Raw genomic sequence first — 8,209 nt, forward strand, 5'->3', positions numbered from 1 at the left:
TGAGAATACCAGCCTAGAGTCTGTGGGGAATTATGAACTCGGCCAACTCAACCTACAGAAAGTTCTACTGGGCAGGCTAAGGAGGAGCAGCACACTTCAAATTTCCATCACTGAGTTTTCTCCCAGATCATTCTGTCTGGGTCAGGGGGAGCATTTGCTACTCCTGTGAGTGGGCAATACATTCAGGCCACAAGCCCCATGGATCTCCGAAGGTCCACAGGGGTTTCCTGGAGGGCCAGGTTCATCCAACATTGAGATTTTGTGCTACCAGGCTGCCTTCCTCCTGACTCTCCCAGATCCCTGGCTGGCTCACCATCAGCAGGATACACATGAGCAGACTACCCAGGGGGTTGGAAAAGTACATACAACATGCACAACCTTGGACTCAGATTCTGTACACCTGCCATGGAATATGATATAGGGAATGACATGGCTTCAGAGGTGGCTGTTGACCCATTATCACCAACATAAGGGATATTTTCCAGGTATAGATTTACAAGCCACAATTCCACACTGTCTCTGCAAAAGATTACAGCAAGTGGATCAATCTTATTTTGTGTGGATCCTTCCAGTGATGTGTAGCTATTATAACACAACCAATGCTCCATGTTTACATGTGGCTTAATACTAAATTCTCAGATTTATTTTAGCTCTATTTTCAATTTTTATTTAAAAACACAAATTCATCAACAGATTATGTTAGTTAACCATTCAAAATCCTATGTGACCATTAATTATTACACAATAAGCTGCATTACATCTGGTCCCTTTATGGTAAGGTTTCTGCCATTGAATTAAATCGGAGATTAATGGATCAAATCATGTGAGGTCTAGAAATTTCATTTGTCACCTTAGATGACATTTTAATCAGTCGGAAAACTGACCAAGAGCATTATTAGAATGTCTGCCAAAGAATGGCCTGAGGTTATGGCACTCTAAATGTAACTTTTTTTGCAGTCAGGTAATGTCTTTGTATCACTGTGTAGATGCAGACAGTAATCATTCCCCTGTAGACAAGTTAGACGCAATAATATAGAACCCTGGGCCAATAAATATGTCACAGTTGAAATCAGTTTTTGCTCTGTTAAAATACAATGGTAAATTTATAACAAATCTGTGTTTATAGTTGCCAGCCCTCCAACAGACTACTATTGAAAAACAAAACAGCAATGTTGTTCCAGAAAGGGTTAAATTGCTATTGGATTAGCCAAACTGCAAATGAGTCCCCTGAAAAGGTTAGGTCAAATGACCCAGCCATTCCAATGTACTTTGCAACTGCTCCTTCTCCACATGGAAGTGGAGCTATGATTCCTCTCCTCACATAGGGTAAGATTGTGTATGATTACTCTGACGGTGCATGGGGGGCAGGGAGAAGATGGAAGGAGACAGACACAATTGTAGCCCTCCAAACCAATCTTTGATCAACCACAACCTTCTTAAACTCTACCCTGGACAGATGAAGTCTGGAGATGTGGATGTTTCCTGAAGCCATTCCTGGGCTTTGAGAATGAGGGGTTTCTTGGGAGATGAGCCTGCCGAAAACATCCATTGTACAGAAACCACAATTTTCATCCAAAAAGAAATGTCAATGAACAATTCCTAACCATCCCAAATATTAATTAAGTTGCATAGGTTTAAGTTATGAAATGACTGTCCAAAGTTAGACATCACAATGCAGCATACCTTTGAGAAAACATAGAAGGAAACCAATGGAGACACCACGCTGGCTCAGGTGGATACAGTTTAATGTCAAATCAACCTGAAACAAAACCTTTGAACATTGTGGAATCTTTTTTTTCATTCCATGAAAAATTTTGATATTTCAACTTTGTCCCAATTTGAGATGAAAACAAATGTTGAGATATCAAATTCTCATAGGATGGAAATTCCAATTTCCAGTCAGCTCTACTTAACATATTATGCCAACACGTTAAAAAAAGATTTGATGCTTCCACTGGCCACAAACACTTTCATACCAAACAAATTGACCTGAAACTTTTGTTAGTTCAAACAGCAAGAGTGAAAATAATAGTAATTTATACAGTGCAATATTGCCAACAACAAATGTCTACTGAATTATTCAGCAAGTAGCATGTCTTCACCCATTAGTCCCTTGAGATCAGTGCTTAATTTGTAATGAAGGAAGTGCTGGAGCTCAAGCAATTTGGTGCTGGGCTCAAGCAATTTTGTTTACTTTCATAACTGACGCGGCAAGCCATGAGGTGCTGGGGCTATGAACTGCCAAGCTTAGAGGTGCCAGGGCTCAGCCCTGGCAAGGCCTGGCACAAATTAAGTACTGCCTGAGCTAGATCACCATGGAATAAAGGGGTCTTGCTTACGTCACAGTCTTTTTTTCCTCCTTCTTTACACCTTATTTCCCTTCAGCTCTGTGATATTCACATGTAGATGGCTAGTGCTTCAGTGGGAACTTACCTCCAACCACAGCACAGGTAATTTGTCTTTGCTACAATTTATGCCTCTGTCACTAATTGGTCCCAGGAGAGGAGTGCAATGTGTATCTGGCAGCTTGTACTCTCCAACCAGGACAGTGAATATGTGCTCCAGGTAAGTCAGTCTTTGGAGCCTATTGAGTAAGAATCTTCAGTGCACCTCTTCTGGACTATATTGCTTCTTTACTGTTGGCTTGGACTGGTGCAGCAAGTTGCATTGCCACATTGTAAACTTATTAGTTTAATTTTAAAACTTTGTAATTGTCTTCATCATGAAGAACATTGTTACCTTCAGCCTCTCCTTTATCTGCTGCCAGATGCCATAGATCTGTCTTTCCCACTGAATTCATTTAGCACATCCAAAAGCAATGCTTCAACAGCTTTTGAAAAAAAGCTATAGGCTATGTACACACTACAGCTTAAGTTGAATTACAGAATCATAGAATATCAGGGTTGGAAGGAACCTCAGGAGGTAATCTAGTCCAACCCCCTGCTCAAAGCAGGACCAATCCCCAACTAAATTGTACCAGCCAGGGCTTTCTCAAGCCTGACCTTAAAAACCTCTAAGGAAGGAGATTCCACCACTTCCCTAGGTAACCCATTCCAGTGCTTCACCACCCTCCTAATGAAAAAGTTTTTCCTAATATCCAACCTAAACTTTCCCCACTTCGACTTGAGACTATTACTCCTTGTTCTGTCATCTGCTACCACTGAGAACTGTCTAGATCCATCCTCTTTGGAATCCCCTTTCAGGTAGTTGAAAGCAGCTATCAAATCCCCCCTCATTCTTCTCTTCTGCAGACTAAACAATCCCAGTTCCCTCAGCCTCTCCTCATAAGTCATGTGTTCCAGCCCCCTAATCATTTTTGTTGCCCTCCGCTGGACTCTTTCCAATTTTTTCACATCCTTCTTGTAGTGTGGGGCCCAAAACTGGACACAGTACTCCAGATGAGTCCTCACCAATGCCGAATAGAGGGGAATGATCACGTCCCTCAATCTGCTGGCAATGCTCCAACTTACACAGCCCAAAATGCTGTTAGCCTTCTTGGCAACAAGGGCACACTATTGACTCATATCCAGCTTCTCGTCCACTCTAACCACTCAGTCCTTTTCTGCAGAACTGCTGCCTAGCCATTCGGTCCCTAGTCTGTAGCAGTGCATGGGATTCTTCCTTCCTAAGTGCAGGACTCTGCACTTGACCTTATTGAATCTCATCAGGTTTCTTTTGGCCCAATCTTCTAATTTGTCTAGGTCCCTCACTATTCTATCCCTACCCTCCAGCCTATCTACCACTCCTCCCAGTTTAGTGTTATCTGCAAACTCGCTGAGAGTTCAGTCACGCCATCCTCCAGATCATTAATGAAGATATTGAACAAAACCGGCCCCAGCACCGACCCTTGGGGCACTCCGCTTGATACCGGCTGCCAACTAGACATGGAGCCATTGATCACTACCCATTGAGCCTGACGATCTAGCCAGCTTTCTATCCACCTTATAGTCCATTTATCCAGCCCATACTTCTTTAACTTGCCGGCAAGAATACTGTGGGAGACCATATCAAAAGCTTTGCTAAAGTCAAGGAATAACACATCCACTGCTTTCCCCTCATCCACAGAGCCAGTTATCTCCTCATAGAAGGCAATTAGGTTAGTCAGGCATGATTTGCCCTTGGTGAATCTATGCTGACTGTTCCTGATCACTTTCCTCTCCTCTAAATGCTTCAGAATTGATTCCTTGAGGACCTGCTCCATGATTTTTCCAGGGACTGAGATGAGGCTGACTGGCCTGTAGTTCCCTGGATCCTCCTCCTTCCCTTTTTTAAAGTTGGGCACTATATTAGCCTTTTTCCAGTTATCACTCAGGTGTGTGAATTAGCTACTCCCAGAGCGACGTAAGTTACACCAACCCAAGCTCCACAGTGCTATGCTGGCAGGAGAGTTTCTCACACTGGCATAACTACCACCGCTCATGGGGGCTGGAGTAATTAAGTCAACGGAAGCGAGCTCTCTCCCGTCGGCTTAGCACGTCTGCACTAGCAGTGATACAGTGGGCTGTTGTGAGCTCTGTAGTGTAGCCAAAGCCTCTGTTTCAGTGCATAAGGAAAGTAGGAATGGAGAAAGTGGGAGGATGATGGCAGCCATCAGTGAACATACTTGCTGGAGAAAGGGAATGGCTAAACTACAGCTTAAATCAACATAAGTTATGTCACTCAAGGGTGTGAATAAGCCTGCCCCACACCCCATGACATAATTTTTGCTGACATAAGCACTGGTGTGGACTAAGCACTAAGTCGGCAGGAGCCATGGCTACTGCCGCTCATGGGGGCTGGAGTAATTAAGCCAATGGGAGAGCTCTTGCCCGTCAATTTAGAGTGGCTACACAGAGAATACAGTGGTACAGCTGTGCTGTTGTAAGCTCTCTAATGTAGCCATAGCCAGAGACTCCAGACCAGCTCCTTCACTGGTGTAAATCAGCATAGTTCAATTCAAATCAATTGAGCTATGCTGATTTACACCAGCTGAGAATCTGGCCCAGAATCTCATTGAATATATTGGGGATAAAGTAATTGGTCCACTATAAAGGAAGGCATGAATATGATGGTTTGGTTCAGCTCTGGGATCTCTGCATGTAGATGAATTAATATAATTGTGATCTGATTTTGCTGCACAACTCAAATACACTTTTGGGATTTTCTCTTATGTTTTGCATCTCTCAGTCTCAGGTCTCCATGCTACTAAAACACTCATTACAAAATATAAGCATCATGATAGCTATAAAAATAGGAGGTGAAAATATTGTTAGTCTGAAAGGTGCTAGTGGCTGCCAGCAGGTGGGTCTTACGTCCAAAGACAATTACAAACCTCGCTGATGCCAATGGGTGTGCCAAGCACTCTTTAGGGCTCTACAGAAGGTGAAATAAAGTGCCTTATATAGCAAAAACAGCTGTAGACAATGGTGGTGACTGCCCAAGGCAACAGGCATGCAAGAGCTAACCCAGGTAGATTAATAGGGGTTGCCCTGGTTGCAAATGCAAGGGCTAGGGTATTAGTACACGCTATATGTGTGTTGGAGGCAGAAAGCCAGGAGATGGCATGTGAGTGTGACTTTGAATGAAAGCAGAGAGTAAGGGTTCCTTTGGGCATGGTGCTTGCTATAGTGATACACTAGGGATTTCTGAGTAGGGAAACTGCCTGTTATTTGTTTCTTCTGTGTTCAGGGAAACAGGACTTTGTGTATATTTTGTGTAACTAAACAAGTTTACACCAAGAATATATCTGTATCGTATCACCAATTTCTCATTCTAACAGAGGCCCTGAATTTTGGCTAATCACTCAGGCCATAGGGACAACATATGAATTGCATTTCTTTATAAATTACAAGATAGTGTAAATATATTAAGTTGAAGGGTGAGGGTTTTCAGAGAGGAGGGGAAATTGCAAGAGACAGCTTTACATAGGTTTTTAAAATTACACACATTATTTTCAATTAATTTCAGCTACCTTGTTTTTACCATTGTAGGATTTGGTTGAAATGAAAAAACAAAACAGATTTTCTTGTAGAGCAGCTTAAGTTACAATAAATATGCGTCTACTCTGTGCTGATCAAATAATAACTCTTGGTAGAGATTTGCAGCAGCAAAAGTTTTAGAAAACAGTGTATTGTATCACATTCCACTTCCAATCTCCCTTTAGTGTGCTATAAGAAAATATTATAGAAAGAATTCAAGGCACCAAGAATCACTTCACAGGATATTGCAAGCCTATTTAGATCCTTCTCAGATAATTCCTTACCTTGTTCTTCTGATCTATATACATGTGATATAATGCTACTGCTCTAAACAGGTTCTTATAATCACTGTCAAAGGATTGTTGAGAGCATCAGTTCGACCTCATGAGATCTTAATCACCTGCAACAATCTCTCCAGCTCCTATCATTAATTAAATCTCACTGGTTTAAAATGAAGTAGCACTCATTGAACTAGGATGTCCATTTTAGAAATACTATAAGGCAGACACATTTCAGCTCTTTTGCTTTATTGTCATGGTTAGAAATTCTGTGAAAGCAAAAAGTCAGAGGCCGATGCACAACAATGGATGCATGTGAAATCTCCCAATGGGACAGACACGCCAGGCAGTGGATGAGAACTGCATTGTTGCCTCTGAAATGCAGCAAAAAGCTTAATCAGTCAATCATGACTTATTGAAATTCCAGTAACCTGCTGGGTTAGGATTAATAATATCTATGCAGTTGAATTATATTTGCTATTCCCTTTTCAGTTCAAACATCTGAATATGAAGTGACTAGCACAGAGTCAATGTCTTCACTCATTTCATGAAAAAATTTACCTGACTGTGGAATATCAGTACTTCTCCTACATCAGTTTTTGTGCTGTTTCATTGTTAACTTCCAATACTGTACCTGATACTTTCAACTATTTAGAGCAGTTGATATCTTAATTGTATGTCTATTTCCCCTCTATTTTTCCTAAGCTTCCTGAAATACCTTTGTTTATCCATTCTTTGTAAAATTCTCAGTTTATCACCAGTCACCCCCTGTTCTGAGACTCAAAGTCATCTCTGGAAAGGACACTTACTATATGCCTGAAACCTCTTTGTGCACTGACCAGAAAAAACAATTTGGTTCAGACTAAAATTATATTATTGTAATTCAGTTGAGCTTTCATAGAATCAGAATCATAGAAGATTAGGGTTGGAAGAGACCTCAGGAGGTCATCTAGTCCAACCCCCTGCTCAAAGCAGGACCAGCTCCAACTAAATCATCCCAGCCTTTAATTTATTTTGTATTGTTTCTAATAAAATACTAAAATACTATGCCTTCAAGACAGAAAAATGTGTAGGAATGACATTTTTATTTTAGAGAAATAGTGTAGAAAATAGTACTCTTCAACTGCATATGTTTGTTCAAGGAACAGTGGAAATAACACTGTTTAGATTAAGAGCTAAATACAAATTTCTTTCTAGTTCGATGGTCTCCATCACTTCAGCATCTGAATGCCTTCTACGTATGTATGGATCTATCTGCAAAACCCCTCTGTGCAGAAGGGAAGTCCTGTTATCCCTGTTTCATAGATGAGGACCTGAGGCGCAGAGAAATTAAGTGACTTCCCCAAGGTCACACAGGCATGTTGTAACAGAGCTGGGAGTTGACTCCATGTCTCTTGATTCTCAGTCAAATGCCCTAACCAGAAGCCCGTTCTACTAGCTTTATGAGATGAGAAACAAATTACTGTTATTTTGATATAAACATAACACAGGAAGAACACATTTAAAACATTTTCTAGTCTCCTATTCTAGTCAACAGTTTCTTGTAGAGATGAGCACCTCAGATCCACAACTTTGGGATCTTTGACATTCTCAGAGTTTGATATTGACCTACCTACTTATCTGATCCTTCGCACAGTAGAATTTGAGTGCCTCTCAATATCTTAAAAATAGAAATCAAAACAACACCCCCCCTGTCTTTATTCTTTCCTGATTTGAAAGAAAAGTAGCTCGATTAGTTTATTTTGTGTGTGTGTGTGTGTGTGTGTGTAACATATTGTGAGAAAGCTAGAAGGCAGAAATGAGTTTTTAGTTCTGAACACTGATGTCCGTTACCATTCTTTTCTCTTCTGAGAGTGAGCTGCACAGTTTAGGTTCACCTGCTGTGAAATTTCTTTCTCCTACACTCTCAAGCTTCCACCTGTTGGTTGACAATTTCATTGCTCTGGTGGAACATAGTCACCACGGGAGGTCATG

The sequence above is a fragment of the Mauremys mutica genome, chromosome 3 (genome assembly GCF_020497125.1).
Source record: "Mauremys mutica isolate MM-2020 ecotype Southern chromosome 3, ASM2049712v1, whole genome shotgun sequence".
In the NCBI taxonomy this organism is placed as follows: domain Eukaryota; kingdom Metazoa; phylum Chordata; order Testudines; family Geoemydidae; genus Mauremys; species Mauremys mutica.